The following is a 21401-nucleotide window of genomic DNA, read 5'->3' as shown; positions in this document are numbered from 1 at the left end:
AAGGGAAACGAAGTTGCTCCTCAAAGACCCACAGTGAGCAGTACTGACAAGGACAAGATGTGCATTTTGGGAGCAGATTATCCTTGCTGTGGCAGGTGGACATTATCCAAGAGCTCTGTTGTCTGGGACATCTTCCTCGCTTAACCAAGCCAGTGGTCTTATGCCTGGAAGAGATTTCTCATGCTCTTAGCAGCTGTTTTTTTTAAATAATGATGATGAAACTAATAATCACGTAAGCATCAGTAGCTAATAATAATCAGAGTTGATAAAATAACAAAATAATTATTGCAGGCTGTCCCTGCAGGTTGATGACTGAGTGGCCCGTGTTTTGCTCCTCATTGTGAGTGGCAAAGCCTGTTGACTTCTCTCGGAGTTGCTGTTTGTGTGCTGGGCGGGTGGGTGACCTTCCTCCAGGCTCCCAGTTGCATTGGTGGGGGCTTTTCCTGGCTTGTTCCCTTCTGCATGTGCAGCCTGCTCTCCCACCCTGTGGGCTCTCTCACACAGAATCACAGGATGTAAGGGATTAGAAGGGACCTTGAAAGATCATCTAGTCCAATCCCCCTGCCGGAGCAGGAACACCCAGATGAGGTTACATAGGAATGTGTCCAGGTGGATTTTGAATGTCTCCAGAGAAGGAGACTCCAGAACCCCTCTGGGCAGCCTGTTCCAGTGCTCTGTCACCCTCACTGAGAAGTTTCTTCTCAAATTCAAGTGGAACCTCTTGTGTTTCAGTTTGTACCCATTACCCCTTGTCCTATCATTGTCACCGAGAAGAGCCTGGCTCCATCCTCATGACACTCACCCTTTATATATTTATAAACATTAATGAAGTTGCCCCTCAGTCTCCTCTTCACAATACAGGAGACCTTGTTTGTCTTGATTCAGTAAGTAATTTTTGTTTTGTTGTCTGTATGGAGTCAAGCTTGTGGGTCACGGCAATTCTATGTAACCTTAAGTAAATTTTACCTAGAAATATCTTGGTAAAGGAGTTGCTCTTCTGTGTGATGGTTGTGTCACACTGAATGACAGTGATCTGGATGAATATCAGTATTGGAAGAGAATGTGTCTTTGTTGCAGAATTTATTTCCGTTTACCTTGAGCCCAAACATTTCCCCCCGCACTGTAGCTGTGCTCTGGTGGTGCCTCTAAGCAAAGAAGGAAGTTTGTAGCCAGAAGGATCATGATGCTTTTATTCAGTTTGTGGTGGAGGTCACATCTGGCAGCTGATGGAATTTAGTCAGTCCAGCTGAGGAGAGCTGATGTTTTACTGTGGACCTTATAGCAGAGTGCTGATATCACTGAAAGCACACACAGGTTGCACAAATGTGGCAGGATCTGTATTTTGAGGTGCTGTTTTGGTCACTTAGTCAAACAGGCAGCCAGTGTTAAACATGTTCCCAGTGCCATTGACTTCAGTGGCATTAAGAGCATGCTTGTCATCAAATGTGGGCTTGTGCAACTTACTGATTTCAGGCTGGGTGGGTCTTGCTGAAAAGATCCTGTGCAGTCTCTCTTTCAGGCTGTGGTTCAGCTAGGTTGTCAATCCAATTTAAAGGGACCAGATTATAAACATTGTGAAATGCTGAGCTGCTGTAAAGCTGCTTTGCTGATAAGGAGCTGTTCAAAATACTTGGAAAGTTCAGCTCTGCTGTGGGACTGGGTAGCCAGTCCTGGTTGTGCTCATGAGATTCTGTGTCCCCTGTGTTTTGGCCAGTTTGCTGCTTGGCTTGATGCCGAGCAGTCGAGGCTTGATGTGCCCTGCGTGTTGTGCCGCAGAGGTCCACCAGGCAATGGTGGTTCTGCCAGGGCCACCCATCTAGGTGATGAACAGCCATCTCTTGGCCATGTGAAGACAGAAAATAGGGTTGTGCATCCCATCAGGTGCTGCAGCACTGCAGCTGATGTCTTCTCTGGGTGCCCTTTGTATCTGTTCCCGGCTCCCAGCATGGGATGAAAATCCACCAGCTGGAGGATGCCACTTCACCACATCTCTGACTGTCTGGACAAGAGCCTTGTTGTTTGTCAAGTGTTTCTGGCCCAAAGTAGTCTGGCAATGGAGCAAAAGCAGTCTGTAATTGCCAGCTTCCAAGTGCTTGCAGGAGCCTCTCTGGGGGTTTGGTGCTTTTCTGTCCAAGACCTTGGCATGGATTTTCATTATTGCTCTTTTCCCCTTTCCCTTCCTTCCCTCTGCTTCTGATACTTCTTAGCACAACAGTTTTCTACTGTTTATTGCTTCACTTGCAGTTTTGGACAATATTAGAAGTTCACACCTTTACATCCCATGAGTATCCAGAGTAGCTAGTCTTGCCCTCACTTGCATGTTCCTGCTCTTTATAGCCTATCTTGTAATTTCATTTAGGGATCTGCTTTGCAGCTGTGCTCCTATTAGCAAGACCTCTGCCAGCTATGCTGCAGTGCTCTGGGCAGAGAGGTACGAGGAGCGATGTCCACAGACCAGCACACACATGGTATGTGTTTTATGCTCTGGATAGTTTCCACAAGCACTTGTCTGGATCGGCTGTTTGGTGCCAAGGGGTTTCTTGGTCCCTGGGTGCAGTATTAAGGTTATTCTTCTATATTCACTGGAGTGTTGTCAGCTGGTGATAATCCCCTGTCACTAAAGGTAGGGGCAACACTGCTTTGAGCAACTGAAATAAACTGCCTGTTGGGAGGATGGGAAAGATAAGCCCAAGAACATTGCTACATCAGAAGAAACTATTAGTATAGTCAGTTATGATGGCAAGAAACCGTGTACATACCCAACAAATAGTAGTAATGGGCTAGTCTGTCTCCTTTAATGCTTCTGCTATCTGATTAGTTGTCAACATCTGTTAATTTCTCCTGCCGCAAAATATGTAGACAGTTCTGAGATTTGCATTATTAAGAGTGTGTGTTGTGTATAATTTACAATGCATTATGACAGCTGTAGTGAATGCCGTGATCCACACCATGGAGCACTGAGATACGGCTGAGTTGCTATCTCCTGTATTATCTAGATCAAGTTCGTAGCCTTGCTGGTGTTACAACAGGAGTGTAACGTGTATAATCATGTTACTCTCATTAGGGGTTTGCATGTGGCACAGCACAAGGTTGCTGGCCTGCAGCCACACCAGCTTCTTGGGATCTTGTCAGATCTTGCAAGCAAGGGAGCACCAGGCTGGGTCACACGTCTTGGGCAAGGAACAGGCTGCTGTTGTGGAGATACTGGAGATGTTATTGTGGTGCTATATGTGTTTTGACATACATGCATGCTGGGTGTGTTCTCTTTTTTCTTTTTCTTTTTCTTTTTTTTTTTAATTATTGTTACTTGCTTTTTTATTTTTTTTTTACTTCAGAAGAGCACTGTATTATTTTCTGGTGTTAGTGGGAAGTAACACTTGATTCTCCTCTCCCCTGTCCTATGACCGGTTCTAAATGATTTGAAGATTAATTGCTTGAGATCTGCAGAGGTATAGTGTTGATTATTTACAAGATAACAATTGCTCAGTCGCACGTTGAGTATCCATCAGCACTAAGTGTGGCCTTAGTAGCGATGTGGAACTGCAGCTGAGATTCCTGGATGCTGTTTCCACGTGGAGCACCGTCTTTTTCCCTACTGGTGTAAAGTCTGCACAAGTGAGAAGTTCCCACAGGTAGATGAACATGTGCTCTCCTCGGGTAGGCTGACTCGTTAAAATAGCCATGCAGAGCAGAGTAACAGGAGTCCCAGCGCAGGTGAGCAACTTCTAACCTAAGCTGTTCAAGGCAACTGGTTTAGCTAAGCTGTTTCATTTGACTGAATGCCCGATTTATTTCACCTTCATGCCTGTCTTTAGTCAGGTTAGCTCTTTTGAGTTTGGCAGCAGTGACGACGTGGAAATGTTTCCTCTAGATGGATGGAATGTCATAGCTGTCTGGCCATGGCTTCTCCATACTAGTTTCAGGCCTGGAGAAGTCCTCTGTCCCAGGATCTGTCAGTTTCCCTCTGCAAGCTCCCAGCTCTGGGCATAGGTCCCCTTGTCTGGGCACTCAAGTTAGGGTTCAGTGCTAAATGTCTCCTCCCAAGGTCCCCAGGGACACAGTCAGATCAGTTTGGCTGTGTTACCTTTTGTACTCTGCAGGCTGCCTTAGGGCTGTGCAGCGTTGGGGTGTCTCAGGTACCTTATTCAGACCTGTCTCTTCACTGCTGAGTATGCACTCCTGTGCTAAATTGCTTCTGTCCATGGAAGGTCACCTCTTTGATGCTGACCTTGCCTTTCCACTCCTGGGTCCCCTCTTTCAGATACCTGGACACCCTCCGTCTGCTTTTCCTCCTGGTTCAGCACTCAGGCAATGTAGGCAGCATAAGCAATCTTGCTCATAAGTTGCAAGGGAAAACAGATAAAGTCTTTGTAAAGAAACTTCCCTGAACACTGGTGGGGTTTTTTTCCTGGTGGGACCACTGCCACATCCAGAACCTCCTGCAGCATCCACACGAGACACAGGATTTGGCCTGGGGTCCCCAGCTGTGCTGAGCTGGGCCAGAGTGACTAGAGCTGGAAGTGCTCTCTAGTGCTGAGGACAGAATTGATGTTGCAGTGTAGCAACAGCAACTTCAGGTTTCTTTGCCTTAAACAAAGGCATTTCCATAAATCATAAGCAGCTTTTGCTTAAGTAGCTTCAAAATGTGAACAAAAGTGTGGCTGAACATCAGCACTTGTTTCACGTGGGTTTAAGAAAAATGGGATGCCATTTAAGTAGTTGTCTTGTTCATGTTATTTTCCTAAGTCTTTTTTTAGACACAATAACGCAACACAGGCAATTAAACCCCTACTTATTTTGAAGGTTTTTAATTAGCTGACAGTACTGATTCAGGTCTTGCAGTCTGTAAAATACAGCACATCACTTCACAGTACTTCATCTTGGATAGCGCTCCACTTTCTTCTTAAAGGGGATTTAAATAGAACATTTGGGGGGAAGGGAAATGAAACCAGAGTACAGAAATGGCAATTTAGTATTCTTGACATTTCTCAGAAAGCTGCTTAAGATTATCTCCTTAAAATGGCAGATTTTGCCTGCGAGTCAAGTAGAGGAGCAGGAGCTGATATTTCATTAAAATACTATGAGAGGCCTGCATGCATTTGTGATCCTTGAGACATTTGCAGGAAACAAGGGCTTGCTATTCAGAACTGTCAAAAGTTTTAATAAAGGACAAAAAAACAAATGCCAAAGGCCAGCTGCATGACTCTGACACCTCCACTGCCAGATGTCTGGTTGTTACCACACAGAGATACCTGTTCCTGGCCTTTTTTTTTCTTCTTCTTTTTTCTGAATGCATTTGTGAAACCTTCTATTTTAGTGTTGGGTGTTGAACCAGAATTTAGATATACTGGAGTGATGATTGCTTTTATACATTCCATGGCCAGATGGACTTTTTTTTCAAAAATTTATCAAGAATTGATGAAAAATACAGAGACCATGACTTTCTCAAGGCTCTGCCATGTGGACAATGCTTTTTAAATGGTATTTCGTAGAACTAGGAGTTGTCCTGGGTGTTTGTCTTTTCCCTCACCTCACAATATCAAGGAGATGGGCTTCTGTCAAAGAGTCTTTACGTTAGCCTGAAAAATGGAGTTGGAAAAGTTGAGAGATCCAAAGATAATCTGCTGGGTAAGCTCTGTAACAACAGGAGTAGTTGTGTAGAGCATGTTATTGTTCTGTTTTGGAAAGCACTACTTTGGCACTTCTAATAAACTTGTATTTAAGGCAACAAGTTTAATGTTATCCATCCATATTTTCTGCTCAGATTATATTGCAATAAACCTTCCACTTTGAAAATGAGAAGGAAACCTTTCTTTTAAATTTCTTACCTTCAGTCACTTTTTAAGGCAAGGCATTTTCCAGTCAGGGGAAATTATTGTTAATGAAATACAATGGCAATATATTTTATAAGACTCAAACCGCAGTAATCATGCACTTATGTTTAAGTGCTCCTTGTACTTACATGGATTTCCACAAGCTTCAGCAGGGTTTCCTTTCAGACTTGTAGCTTGTTTGCACACTGTATTTATCTTCAGTGATCAACCGAGGCTCTTTCGCTGGGTAAAGCAGTGGAAGTTTGTCCTAGAGAAATCCTTGTGTTGTAGCATTTTAGCAGACAGAGCTTTCGTGTAATCTTGCTTTTTGGATTTTTCTAGGAACCTGCTAACAATAGTGTTATTTCAGTAACATGGTATTTCCAAGGTATTTCAGTACTTGCAGAACTGTAGTATACCAGCAGTGAGCAAACTCATGACTGACGCGTAGTAGTTCATTTGCAGAAGTAGCAGGGTTTATTAACAAAACCTGAACCTCTACCAAGTAAAACATCATGCTAGTTATATCTTACCCGCAAAACCTTGAAGCAGATGAATCCGTCTACATAAGCAGCAGAGTTTGGTGCTGTAAGGAGGGTAGTTACCGTAGGGTATTTGTAGTGCTGCTGGAGGGGGTGGGTGCAGCAGTGGACCTTTCTGTGAGCAGTTCGGCACCCTTGTGATCTAGAGCTGCCCCCGTTTCTGTCTGGTGACTGAAGGGGCAACCTCCTGTATCTCCTTAAATGCCTCTGCTGAAGGCTGTTGCCATATAGTGATAAATAAATGATGAGCTGTCCCCAGGAGGAAGCCATGCTATGACAGGACCCGTGCATGAAGATGTATGATAATTTACATCCTGAAATAAGCAATGTTTCCTTTCCTAAACAGGGCCGAAGCTGTGGGTCTATGATATATGTAAACATTCTTGCCAGTTTTGGATTTACTTTTTCCTTTTTACGCAGCAGGATCATTGTAGTTGTGGACTTGGCATCATCAGTGTCTTGTGCAAGCCCAGACTAGACTGTCTCAGGGCTTTCTTTCCGTTCAGCAGAGTAAGATCCTCCTCTAAGGGAGGATCCCATCCTAACTTTAGCCAGGGAAACAAAATCTGCAGTGCTTCAAAGCTAAATATAAACCTCTGGAAACAGTCCCTCCAGTGGTGGCTCAATAGGCACATGAAAAATATTCAGCCTTAACAATACAGGGGCAATAGTTTTAAAAGAAAGAAAGAATTATTTCTGTAGATTTATTATGTGTGAAGCAAGAATCAAGCTTGTAAAACTTCTTCAGTGCTTGAGAACAAGTGAGGCTTATACATGGAGGTCCAGGGGTTATAGTGGATATACCACAAAGGATTTGGCACCAGACGTTCACATGGTTGCTGAGGAAGCTGCTAGTTCATGGTGATCATGAGAAAGTGTCATGATTTGTTTACTTATAGTTAGTTCTGTCATTTTTTTTTGATATGGTGATAGAAAGTGTGGACAAATTCTAGGACCTTCTGTTTTGAGCTGGTCCAGTGAAGTCCTTGGTCAAGGCACAAAAACCTGGTTGTATTTCAGTACGTCCTACCAGCCACCCCCTTCCCCTTTCACTGGAAACACTGGCAGTGTTTTGGGAGTCCTGTTAAGTTCTTCCCCTTGTCTCTGAAGAAAACCATTGAAGATGATGAGCTCACTTTGTGAGTACAGGTGGACCTTTGATTATCCCATGAACAGCCTCTTCCTTCCGGTGGCCTTCAAGGACGAGGCACTTCCATCGATCTCTCTTGATGTCAGCAAGACTATTTGTGCATGCTACAGGTTAAACCTCTGCTGTTCATTAGGACCAGGATCTTCAACTGCAGGTGGGACTGGGGCTGTACCCTGTTTCTATTTGACCTTTGATAACTGAACTCTTTCTTGATCAGCTGGTGGAGTGAAAATCTGCATTCAGTTAATGTAGGCCCTTCTACAAGACTGAGTTTTACTCCCCACCCCACCCAAAGGTTGAGAAAGTGTGAAACACTTTTAATGTCTGCTTCTTTTAGCATCAGATGTCTAATTTGATTTATATGTAAGTAGGAAAACTTTGAAGTGTTGTTGAAATACAAAGGGAAAGTACTTCAAAGAAATGTAACATTAAAAGTGTATCTGATCCCTCGAGGTTTTTGAAGTTTTATCTTGAGATTATGTATCCAGAGGAACATTTGTATGGAAATACTAAGGGATATGAATTCATCCAGAACATTATGAGTATTGCCATTTGGCATGCACTGAACTGTTCTGTACTAGTTTTGATTCCACATCGTGGCAGGCGAGCGATCCTTCACTCACCTGTCTGCGTTGCCAATGTCCATGGCACAGTAAGAAGCTGAGATAGTCTCTGATGGGGAAACCAGAGTGTGATGCTGCCACAGCATGAGACTTGCTCTCCTTGTCCAGGAGAGATCCCTGGGTACCGCTAAATAAAACCACAGTGTGTTAAGCTCCCCAAACTTCTGATTTGCCTGGGTTGCTCTGCTGGAGCAGGGCCATGAAGGTCCTTGGGAGGCAATGGGCTCGTAGATTACAGATTTCTAATAAATATATTGAGCTCTGTGAGACTGCAGATGTTGGATCTGAGCTGCTTGTAGTTGGGCATCCGCTCCTGTAAGAACAGGCCCAGCTGTGCTGGAGGAGAAGGTGGTTGTTTTTCCTCTTGGCACACAAGGATTCTGGCACTGAAGTTTTTAATTGCAGGAACTGTAGTAGCAGTTCCCAGAGCTCAAGGGGGTGTGTGTGTGCAGGAGGAGCTAATTAGATGTGTATAAATCATTGGTTAGGCAGAGCTTTGAATCCTAGATGTTTTGTTCCATCCTTCTGTTAACAGTGGGGCTTTGGAAAGTTAGAAACATACGAAGTTACACTAGAACCACTTTTTCCTAAAATGAAACACTTTTTCCAGCAATGAAACCACAGTGAGGTTACTTTTGATCTTTTTATAAAAACATCTTTTAATTAAAATAGCATTAGATTACCTCATAGCCTTTTATGAGAATGTTACAAGGTGGATGGATGATGGCAGAGCCGTGGATGTGGTCTACCTTGACTTCAGTAAAGCCTTTGACACAGTCTCCCACAGCATCCTAGTTGCTAAGTTGCAGAGGTGTGGTCTAGACAATAGAGTAGTGAGGTGGGTTACAAACTGGCTTAAGGAGAGAAGCCAGAGAGTGGTAGTCAATGGTGTGGAGTCTAGTTGGAGACCAGTATCTAGTGGAGTACCTCAGGGGTCAGTACTGGGGCCAGTATTATTCAATATATTCATTAACGACTTAGACGAGGGAATAGAGTGTACTATCAGCAAGTTTGCTGATGACACTAAGCTGGGAGGAGTGGCTGACACGCCAGAAGGCTGTGCTGCCATCCAGCGAGACCTAGACAGGCTGGAGAGTTGGGCGGGGAATAACCTAATGAAATTTAACAAGGAAAAGTGTAGAGTCCTGCATCTGGGCAGGAACAACCCCAGGTTCCAGTATCGGTTGGGAAATTACATATTAGAGAGCAGTGTAGGGGAAAGGGACCTGGGGATCCTGGTGGACAACAGGATGACCATGAGCCAGCACTGTGCCCTTGTGGCCAGGAAGGCCAATGGCATCCTGGGATGTATTAGAAGGGGGGTGGTTAGTAGATCGAGAGAGGTCCTCCTTCCCCTCTACTCTGCCCTGGTGAGACCCCATCTGGAATATTGTGTCCAGTTCTGGGCCCCTCAGTTCAAGAAGGACAAGGAACTGCTGGAGAGGGTCCAGCGTAGGGCAACCAAGATGATTAAGGGAGTGGAGCATCTCCCTTATGAGGAAAGGCTGAGGGAGCTGGGTCTCTTTAGTTTGGAGAAGAGGAGATTGAGGGGTGACCTTATTAATGTTTATAAATATATTAAAGGTGAGTGCCATGAGGATGGAGCTAGGCTCTTCTCGTTGGCAAACAATGATAGGACAAGGGGCAATGGGATCAAGCTGGAACACAAGAGGTTCCACTTAAATTTGAGAAAAAACTTCTTCTCAGTAAGGGTGACAGAGCACTGGAACAGGCTGCCCAGGGGGGTTGTGGAGTCTCCTTCTCTGGAGACATTCAAGACCCACCTGGACATGTTCCTGTGCAACCTCACTTAGGCGTTCCTGCTCCAGCAGGGGGATTGGACTAGATGATCTTTTGAGGTCCCTTCCAATCCAGAACATACTGTGATACTGTGATACTGTGATTACTTGTATTGTTTTTGAAGCTTTATTTTAATTACATCTGTAGGTTGAGGGAAGGGAAACAATTAAGCAGCCTAAGCTGTTTAGTTTTTTTCTTCTGTCACAGGCTTGAAAAAAAAGTCAGATGATCCTGCTTCCCCCATCCACCACATCCCTTCTATGCCTTACTATATTACATGTCAAATAAGGGGCTTCCTGTGCTCAAACTTTCAGGATATTCTTAGATCACATCAAACTTCCTTCAGCAACCACGTGGTTCAGTAATGTTTTCTTTTCTTTCTTAATGAAAACTAAGATCCTCGTGGAATTACTTCTTTTTTATATTATAAGATCTCGAGTTTGGGGAGAAATTGGATATTGCAAGGTTTGTGATGTAAAACTGGCTTTCCAGCAGAGTCTGTAAACCTGACTGGCATATTGGAGTTGTACACTGGCTTAATCATGTTGCAGATACTTAATAATGGAGAGGGGCAATTCAGCTCCTGCACAGGACAGTATTTCTACATTATTGTTGTTCTGTGATTTAGCCACACCTAAGTTTGCTTCAGACTCGTTGACTTGTATCATGACACCGCTGACTTGAGCAGCAAAGGGGTGATGTGTGCTACCTCATCCACTGCTTGTCCTGTTGTCTGAGAAAGCTTTGCAGCCCCTTGCTTTGGTGAGACTGCTCCGGATACCCAAACCAAGTGGTCTGTAGGTGTGCTTGCACTGTTGTGCTGCAACTGGGTTGTAAACTTTCTTGCACCACTCTTAAGAGTTATCTTGTTCTCCATTTTAGTGCGTTATAGCTCTGTCTGCTAAAGGGAGCCTACTATTAGGAAGGTCAGTAATAAACCACAGTTTATTGCTATATCTAATGAAATAGGTATTTTGCATTGTCCCACACAATAAAATAAAAAAATCACGCTTAGCAAAACATCTGTAGCAAGTAAACTCAGTCTCAGTAACCTTGTTATCCCACAGAAATCTAGGTGGGTTTGTAGCAGCTGCAATTCTGCCCCCAGTTGGGCATCAAACATGCTTTGATGCAAATATGTCTTAAGTTTCTGACTGCTAAGATTTTTCTTCAGCTCATGAACTGAATCTTCCTCTTGTTGTAAAGCTCATCTTGCTCATGGGGCCATGGGTGATGGGTGGGATATTTCCCCCTCCTACTTATGCACAAGGCACTTGGCTACAGGATAGGGAGTGGCTGTTCCCTTCCATCCCTCAGTCTTTCTTACTGGAGAAGATGTGGAAAGAAGTCCCCTTTCCCATGGCCACCTCCTTTCTTCCCAGCTTCCTTCCTCTTCCTGCTGCAGAAGAAAGGGAAGACGGTAGAGTTGGAACCGGGTTGGTTCCATGAGGGACGTGTTCCTTAACAGGGACAGCTCTGGCTTGGTGCTGACCTGCTGCCTCCCTCCACCTTGCTGGTCACAAGCAACTATCACATGTAGCCCAGGACTGTAATATCTGTGTAGCCCTCCAAGCCTGCCCCACCATGGTTACCATTTCCCTAGCACTGATACCTTTCTCTTGTCAGCTCCTCTGAGCCCCAGGCACAGCTCAGCCCCTTCACCTCTGAGTTTTTTTAGCCTTGGGTGGTGCTGGAGGCCAAGTGGCACCAAGAGCAGGAACATGTCTTTCTGCAAGGGGTGGTGAGGAGGTGTTGGTCTGACAGGAGGAGGAGAGCTTGAGATGGGATGTAGAAGACAACATCTCTACCCTGAAGAACCAACTGCGGGCTTTCATGAAAAAGGAGTGGGCAGCAAGAGAGCTGGTTTCTGTCCCCAGCTGCCAAATTTCCTTTGTGCTGAGGAGTGAGGCTGGCCCAGGGGTAGGCAGGATACACAGCTCTCCAGCCAAGCAACGCTGAGTGTTAGGCAGTGGTACGGATGGCATATGGCTCCTTAGAGTTGCACTGTAGTGATGGTTCCGGTGCAGCATTTGGAAGAGAATAGAAGGACCCGTTCCTTGAACTGAGAGTGCATAGCTTTTGTCCTTCATCTCTTGGCACCGAAGCTTCGGTGTTGAAAAAGCAAGACAAAATCAACAGCACTCTGCTCCTAGCTGGAAAAAAGAAAAAAGAGCTTTGCTTACTCCAGCATTACTGAAATCCCTGGTTGTCAGACTTGTGGCTGTGATGTTCTAGGGGATGGAGGTTGTATCCTGGGAAGGGACGTGGGGGACAGAAGCTGTTTGAGAGGAGGTGTGGGACAGCAATGCTGGGAAAGAACCGTGGCTGTGAGTGCCCCTTTTGCACCCTGAGCTTGAATGAGCGGCTGTGCAGCTGGGGCAGCAAGTGCAGGCTGTGTCCCAGAGGAGGGAGAAGATGGTCCCAAAAGAAGGTGGGGAGCATTCTGGGCAAGAGGCATCTCCTTGTTCTGCAGCTGGGTGCTTCATTGCTCTCTAGGGCCCTTGTCTGTGGCTGCTGTGACCGGCAGTGGGATTGCACGCGTGGCAGTTGTCAAAGCACAGAGGTGTGATTATGTTCACCTTCTGCTTCTCGTTTATGAGAACATGTGGAAGTTTCAGGATGCGTTTTGCACGTGAACTACTTGGGACTATTCAAAGCTGAGGACTAATTGAAGATTTGAAGTCTGTGTTTTGAAAGGCACAGTACCTACATCTGATATTCCAAGAATCCCAAAGGTAGAAGGTCCTTTTTAATAGTGATTAAGGTCACGTGCTGCCTAAAGCATGTTTTCTTCATATAGATTCCCAAGTGTGCTACCAAAGCATAAGCTGTTGGCAAAGCTCCAGCGTGAACTATTGACAAAGGGCTTTAGTTTAGAAGGAAAGAAAATGCAAAGATCTGCATGTTTTTGAGGTGAGCAAGACAAAGCCAAAGTGAAAATTGGCACATGATTCCTTACCTTTCACTTCCCCCCCCCCTAAATTTTTCTGTTTAAAATTTAGTCCTGTCCTATTACATAAGAAAAAAAAAAAAGTCTTCAACCATGTTGAATTTTGCCCTGCTCAATTTTTAAATTTCTAAGAAGGAAGAGATGGTGAATCATGCAGGGGATTATTAGTGTATCAGTATTGTAATGGTTGTACTGGCAACCTCAGGTTCTCAGATATCACAAGTCTTTAAAAAACTGTGAAGTATCTTCGCACACAAGGTATATACTTCAGATATCCCACTCTTTTTTTGCATGATCCTTCTGAAAAAATAAATCTTAAGATAACAACATTGGCAGCAGAATGAAGGGTAAGGATCTAATGCTGGCACTTTATATGAAAATTTTCCCCATGTAACAGCTGATGCTGCGGTATTACAAAGTATTGTTTTTTCCGTTGTTCTTTACAGATAGTTGGTAGTTAAACATATGAAAATACAGTTCAAGCTAAATTTATTTACTTTTTTTTTTTTACTTTATTTACTTTTGATGGTGGGTACCCTCTGCTTTTGCTTTGTGTAGTGACAATACTGAAACTGTAGATCTGGAAGCTCCTAGACCTGAACGTCCAAAATCCAAAGCTGAACCCTTTCAAATTTGGAAGTTTGTGAATTTGGTCTTTGGATCCAGCCCATTAAAATAAAGCTGCGCAATCTGTGAAATTTGGTCTAAACATGGGTCTCTGGTCAGGATTTGATGGTTCGTAAGGTATTTTGAAGAGCTACCTTTTAGACTCTTACCCAACAGTGCCTCTTTTGTTTTGTAGCCTGTGTGGCCACAGCCTGTCAATAACATGTTGCTGGGGAATGTGAGGCATTTCCTTGCTTGCTTTAGCAGTCTGGGAGCGAGGAATGAATATTGCAATTGTTTTTCTAATCAGTGGACCCAAGCAAAACATGTGAGAAAATAACATATTGATATCTCAGACTCTCTAAGGTGAGTAGTTGAAAGCATTTATTAGTTAACCAGTAAAACATGTGAACAGTCTAAAGTCAAGTGTATCTGCGGGGTTTTTTGCAAGTCTCCATCTGACCTCGGATTGCTTGTGCCTTGAGAATGAGAGTCTGGAGAGTGTTTGCAGACAGGTATTTGCATTACTCATCTACTTTGCAGGTAAGGGGCTGCTGCTCTGGCTGCCTCTGTGTCATCCAGTGACCACAGAGCTCACTTGTGCGTCACAAAACAACATAACTTGTTACCTGCTCTGGTTTTTTAATTCCTTTCAGTTACAACAACAAAAAAAGAGCTGCTGGAGAATAGGGTAGCAGAGATAAACTACCAGAATTATTTCAATACCCGCAGACCAAACTAAATGGTTTGTTTTGTAACTGGATGTGAATCTAAGCCATAAACCTTGACTCAGAGACTTGGGATGTTTATATAAGCTGTTTGCTGTGTACACCTCTCTGTGCGAGTATCTGAAGGATGCTTATCTTGCTGAGGCTTAGCTTTTGCATCACGACTAATTTATCTAACAGGTTTTAAGGTGAAGTACAGAACACAACTAAGCTGGTTGGTAATAAAAGTTGTGGTGTGATTTGAGGTAAGTTCTTTCCAAGGTATAAACAGTTATATCTTGGAAGGACTTTCGTGCTTTATGCTCTTAAAATACTTTAAAGTCCTTTCTATGGCTTGATACATTTTATCTCTAGACATTTCTTACATACTGTGGGTTCAGCTTTCAGTCTCAGTGTGCTTCATAAATTTTTATCAGTTAAAGGAAATAAATAATGTTTGTTGTATAATAAAGAAAAAATGAAATACAGGGAACAAAGAAAGGAGCTAGAGTTAGGGAATAAAGGGACATTTGTTGCTTTTTTTGTAGTCCTGCGTAATATGAGAACAGTGTTGCTTTGATGTCATTGACTAGAGTTCAGCAAATTGAAGAATAAATTTACTTTTACATATAAAATAAACAGACATTATCAGTTTAAGTAAGCTTTTGCCAACGTTTTGATTGTTTTTCTCCATAATAATGTTTATCCTTCTTGCACGGTTGAGCACTGGGCTCTTGGCGCGTCCTGAGCCTGCAGGCTGATGGAGCCCAGGGCCTGGTCCCACCGGGCTCCTGCTTTGAGGATGGAGCTCCTTGTAGCTGTCCGCCCAAAATGGAGGACTTGTCCTTGAAAGAGTTGGGCTTGTTCAGAAGAAAAGGCTCCAGGGAGACCTTATAGCAGCACTCCAGTACCTAAAGGGGACCTACAAGAAAGCTGGAGAGGGACTTCCTACAAGGGCATGTGGTGATAGGACAAGGAGTAATGGCTTTAAGCTGAAAGAGAGTAGATTTAGATTAGATACAAGGAAGAAATTCTTCACCATGAGGGTGGTGAGACGCTGGAACAGGCTGCTCAGAGAAGCTGTGGATGCCCCATCCCTGGAAGTGTTCAAGGACAGGTTGGATGGGGCTTTGAGCAACCTGGTCTAGTGGATGGTGTCCCTGCCCATGGCAGGGGGGTGGAACTAGGTGATCATTAAAGTCTCTTCCAACCCAAACCATTCTGTGAAGGACCATTCAGAGGATGTCCTTGATTGCACGAGTTCTCCTTGCTTTGACCTGTGTGTAATGTGTGTTCGGCCATTGTGGGGTAAGAGTGTGAGGTGTCTGCCAGGGGAGCTGCCGGGGGGTGTCCCCATGCCTGGGAGGGACCTGAGCAGAGGTACCTGCCTACATGTGGCAGCCAGGGCCTCTCCTCAGGAAAGGGGGACAATGTCTGAATTGCATAGCTCAAAACGTGTTCAGGAACAAACTAGTTTCCTGTCTCTGCCTCATGCTAAAATATTTCTCTGCTTTATTTGCATTAAGATTTTTCCAGAATTTCCTAATTATACTTTTCCAGTTTCATTTGTTCTTGAAAAACACCAGAGGAATATATTCAACAGGACTCCATTTTCTTTTTTAGTTTCTTCTTTCAGGCCTGGAAGGTATGAAATGGAGTCTTTTTTAGTGTTAAAAGAAATGTTAAGGACTCTTAGTATAAATTAGCTGAATGTATTCATTATTACGTGTTAAAATGCTACCGACTGGTGGCACTATAGTTGAGTATCTTCAAAACATCCCATGAGAAATTGCGCTAAAGATTTAGTCTGAATTAGTTTCAAGCCCTTTTTATTTGTGATTGAAATGTATTTTGCAAATAAGTCTTTGTGTGTTCATGTTTCTCTTCTGGCCAGCCAGAAAAAGCACAGATAGATGTGATACTGTGTCTGAAATGGCATTTATCTTCATGAAATAGAGTTTTACCTTCTAAAATTAATTGCTAAGGATGTGTTGTTTCTATGGTTCAAGGTGAGAGAGATGAATCCGGAAGATGTTTCAGACTTCTCACGGCTGTCTCATGTGTAAGACTAAGAATGCAGGGACATTAATTTTGATAGCGAGGTGAAATTTAGGGTCTTTTACTGTGGAACAGGTTCTCTCCCTCTGCCTCCCCTGTAGAAGATGTCTGCAATTTGTTACCTTTTTAATTGTATTTTTGTGGTAGATTCCTCTGGGGTAACAACGTGCTCCTGGGGGTCCTTATATTTATTCTCTGCACCTCTCAGGAACAAACCCTAATCAAGATTTTTCATTCGTGTGTATCACAGTTTTCCGATTTAGGGAACATTATGTAGGAATGGGAGAGCTGGGGAACTCAAGTCATCCATCTTATTGCATCATATCATAAACATAATCTGTAGCCAATGCTTTCTTTACAAACACTGAGCATTTGCTGAACATGTAGACAGGGCAGAGGAAGGCGAGCGGGATGAAAGGCCAGGCCATGCCCTTCCCCAGAGAGGTTACAGGAGGGGCAAGATGTGTTCTTTTGGCCTTCAGACCTGCTATCAGGCACCTGATTCTCCTCAGCCTCGGGAACCTCTGGGTTTTAAAGCATGGTGTGTTTTGCAGATGGATGTCCAGACTGAGACGACCCCAAAATAATAAAAAATAAGGCTTGAAGATGTTGCTTCTAGATACCTCTGCATGTGTTGTTCAATCTAGGAAAGAGAGAGCCTCTGGGTAGAGAAACTATAATTTCCTAAATATGTAAAATATTTAAGCACTTTCTTTTTAAGTCTGCCATATTAATTAAATATCTGAATTTGAAATCCATATTCAGGCAGCTTTTCTGTTTGCATCCATCAGACTGCAGCTCCCATTCACAAAGCGCCCTGGTTTTTTTTCCTAGCTTTCCTTGGATTTATTTGCAGGGCAGTGTTTTGTTTTCTCTGTAAGCTGTTTGGAATACATCTTCACTAGCACTGTAGCCGGAGGGTTTGTATGTCATTCAAAAATAAAAATAAAAAATCTCCACCTACTGAAAAGTGAACAGCATAGCCCTAGCAACCAGCTGGTGTGTTCAAACCAGAGGAAGGGACATAAAACAAGTAAGACCAAATTACGTCTCCGTAATGGCCAGGGGTGGAGTAGAAATGCCAGCTAGTGATAACATTAATCATAACTGATAGTGGAGATAGCTGCATTTGTGTTTTATTTTTATTACTTTTAATGGTGGATTGTAAATACAGCCTTGATGAAGTGATGCTTGTTCCTGCCGGCATAAGCAAGGTGTTCAGCTGACAGCTCTAGAAGGTGGATTTGCTTCTGTAAAAACAACCCCCCCACCCCATCGTGCACCAATTGTATATGCATTGAAGGAATGAGGAAGGTAAGTAGTCGTTTTCTTGGAAAGCAAGGGAAAACTTATTTTAAATGGTCTGTCAGATGGGGTGCTGTCAGTACTTTCTTCCTAGGTGGGTTCTTGATGGCGTTATGCCAGGGGTGGATTTCATGCATCTGCCTCTCTGTCTCTTGTGTGCATCTTGTTTTCTCGTTCATCTGCCGTGTCATAGATCCATCTGTATTAAAATTATGATTTTCCTTTTTTTTTTTTCCTCCTTTTGTGAACGAAAGGAATTTAAACCGCCTGACATCATCTGAAATATTAGCTATTCCTTATTTTCCTAAGGAGCTCCACTGAGCTTCTTCAAGATGGATTTTCTTTCGTGTTACCTGACTCTGGATTTCCTTAGTCACTGCCAAGAGAAAAACTTGGAGCCTTGAGTTTTCTGTTAGGTTTTATTTCTGTTAGACCAAAACCAGGCAAAGCAAAGCGAAGAAAGGAACATAGATACTGGTAAAGGTCTGCTGTGTTAGTGGTCAGCCCAGGCTCCTCTCAAAGTTTCTGAAGTCAGAGGTGGTCTTTGCCCTTCCATAGGTACAGCAGTGAATCCGCTGGTGTTCCAGTATTATCTGCTTTCCTATAATCCACAAAGGCTGCTGATTTATGAATTCTGCCTAAAAACTGCATTTCTTTGCCTCCTTCTGCACCTCCCCTTTCAACCCCCTTCCTCCTGCAGTTTGTTGTCTTTTCTTGTTTCATACAGTTTTGTGCTTTGGTCCATTGCTGTGTGAGGTCTTTGATTTCCTCCCTGCCCGTCCATTCCCCATGTGCTGCTGCTGATGTGCAAGGAATAAAAGTGATTCTGTGCCCTTGCGGGGCAAGGATACCTTCAATAGTGCTTTTCTGTTGCAGCGGTTTTACTTCCAGACTGCTAGATGTGCTGCACTGTGCTGGGAAGGTGGCCAGAGCAGCATGTGCCTTTCCAGCTAGTTTTCAATGACTGCTTTTAGGACCAAATAACTGGGGAAATGGGATTTTGTTGCATCATCTCCAGCTGTTCGGCTTGGGGGCTTTTTGTTCTTTTTTTTTGTGTGTGTGGGGGTTTTTTGTTGTTGTTTTTTTAAATTTGTGTTCTATTTCACCTCTCCAAGTTTCTCAGCTGTAGGCTTGGCCAGGCTGCTGACAGATGCTCCGTGAGTGGTGGAAGGGTTTTTGGAGATCAGTGTGTTCGCACAGTCTTGCTTCGCTAAATTTAATCTCAAAATTTCTCACTGCTGCTCTCAGCAGCATGACTCCATTTGCAGTAGCAGTGGAGAAAGTGCTGTGAAACATGTCTATTTTCTTGGAGGTAGGATGAGGTAACAGTGGGGTAGATGCTGGAGGCCTCCTGGATGCTGTTGGCACCACAACCTGCCACTTGCTGCTCTTGTCAGTAGAGTTGTCTGAGGAATTTTTGACAACCATGAACAAAGCCCTTGTTCAGGAAAAGCAAGGAGTGCTTTTTTTGGAAGCATGAAGGGTGGTTGTGCCTAGATGAAGCGCACAAGATGGTGATTATTTTTCTGTGCCTGTGAGCCATGGCTTTATTATGCAAGTGTAAATTAGCAGTTCCTTGACCCCAGTTAATGTCTTTCCTAGACAGAAGGTGAGAAACAAGGGGTTGACTGTGAACAAATGTGGATAGGGAGCACTCTGTTCCTTAGCGCATTTTTAACCTGCAGTACGCTTTTTCTAGGTAGCCTCCTCAATACTGTATTTAATGCTTGATCGTGAGCTGCACTGAGCTCACTGATGGCCAAGGTGAGAAGGCACCTTTGGAGATCTCCAGCACACCCCTCTACCCAAAGCAGGGATGCTCAGGGCAGACTGTGCCAGGCAGGGTCCAGTCAAGCTGTGAGTATCTCCAAGGATGGAGACCCCAAAAAGGCAACTCTTTCCAGTGCTTCTCATCCTTGCAGTAAAAAAGTGCTGTGGATTGGGTTTTCTTTTTTAAGCCTTTAATTTTTTTTTTTTAATTTTTATTTTTAATGCATTTATGGAATTTCCTATATTTTAATGCGTGCTCATTGCCTCTTGCCATGCCACTGAGAAGTCTGTCTCCGTATTCTTTACTCCCCTCATGAGGTGCTTATGCACACTGAGAAGATGGTGGGCACTCCTGATTCCTAAACATTAATTGGCTGTTGTTGGTTTGTGGGTGCTTTGCCTTGTTGATGGTTTTCCACTTAGAGCTATGAGGAATCAGTGTTTTGTTTGGGGCAGCAGCCTTAGTGTTTTTCTGTGTGATCTTTACCTTTAGAGGGAAATCCAGTGCAGATTGTTCACACTGCATTTGTAGACACCCATATTTGAGCAGGACCTGATTATCACAGCTAGGAAATCCTAAAAGAGAAAGGACAAGACTGTGTTCAGAATTGCCCAAGTGAATATGTTTGCAGAAGCTGAGTTTTCTGCTAATTATCAGGTGTAGAGGCACTGGACCAAATATCTTGCATGATCTGTGTATTATAGCAGGTGTTGTACTGCTTGAAGTTTACTATTGACATGTGTTTAAAATCAGGGGCTTCCTTCTTGAAGTTTTTGAGTCTTCAGTTATGATACTACTAAAATGTGAAGTTTTGCAACAGCTTAATTTACAGTATTTTGACTTCTTAAACCTCTCTTGGCTTTTCTGACTCTGGCAAATAAATAATAAAGCAAGGCATTTCCCAAAAATGCAGTAGTCTCTGTGCTGTCATTCAAAAGTTACCTTAAGGTTTGGACCTACTTCACGTAAGAGAAGTTTTGATACAGAATGTGAAATGTTGGCATTTTAAGGCCAAAATTTCAGCAAAGCTAACTGGCAGTCAAACCAATAAGTTGACTTGTAAGAGGGAAAATTCAGTTTATAACATGAATTTTTGTTTTGGTTTGTTTTTTAGTAGACTGTGTTCCAGGCCTTATGCCAGAGATACTGTGAACAACTTTCCTAATTGCTTATGTTGGGGCAAATGTCAGCTGCGCTGTGGCCTAATACAAAAACCAAATGGCAGGGTATGCAAAAGGTTAAAGCGAGTTTTCCTTCCTGGTGTTTGTTTAGCTTTGTTCCTTAACTGTATTTATATCAGAAGTAGTCTCGCGTGTCCTAGATGAAAGCCAGGGCAGACTGGGCTGTTTCAGGGGCCTGTGTGCCCATTGTGCTGGGGTGGAGGGATTGCGATCGCCTCTGACCTCTACAGCTCCACTTCAGCAAAGTACCTAAACACGTGCTTAACTTGTAGCCCATCGGGATTTTGGGTCTGCTGCTTCACCTGCCCGGGAAGCACATCAGGTAGTTCACTTTTCCAGACCCTGCTGGAAATACTCCCTTGGGGACCACTTCTGGCTTTCAAAATTTTAAGGGTAAGATCAGATGGCATCATTACGGCAGGAATCTCTGCTAAGCTCGGAGCAATGCTGTCAGGGGGATAGTCTGTGCATGCATGCGACGTTCCAGTGAGTCCTGGGCGTTTGAGACATCATGCCTATAGGCAAATGATTGCATGTCCAGGGCTTCTGGATTGTCAGACATCCAGAAATCTTGGGCAAATGGTCAGAATCTTCTTTTTCTATACCAGCGAATTCTTGTGGAGAAAAAATATAGCTGATAGACACGTGGTTTATTGCTGATTTCCTTTTAGCCATAGAAGACCTGTGTCTTCGGTGCATGCTTCCCTGAAGTGTCGTGTAGGATTTCTGAGGTGCTGTATGGGGGGACCCATCAGTGACATTGATTTAGTAAAACAGCTTATTCCCTGCCAGTTTCCTGACGTGATACATTTTTGGATTATCTTTGATTTGCTCTGCAATGGGGAGTAACACTCATCTCCTGACAAATAGGTTATACCTGTATGCAGAAGGCTCT

At 43.6% G+C, this 21401-nt stretch overlaps 1 protein-coding gene across 1 annotated transcript in view; it reads left to right on the top strand.

The window, feature by feature from the left end:
* The window catches only part of PPFIBP1 (PPFIA binding protein 1), a 115983-nt gene that overhangs the window by 41891 nt on the left and 52691 nt on the right, over nucleotides 1–21401 (top strand). The gene's annotated exons all lie outside the window — the stretch shown is intronic.

This window comes from Nesoenas mayeri (genome assembly GCF_963082525.1).
Source record: "Nesoenas mayeri genome assembly, chromosome: 1".
Taxonomy (NCBI): Eukaryota; Metazoa; Chordata; class Aves; order Columbiformes; family Columbidae; genus Nesoenas; species Nesoenas mayeri.
Note: the sequence above shows the minus strand (reverse complement) of the source record. Positions and strands in the feature narration are given on the sequence as shown.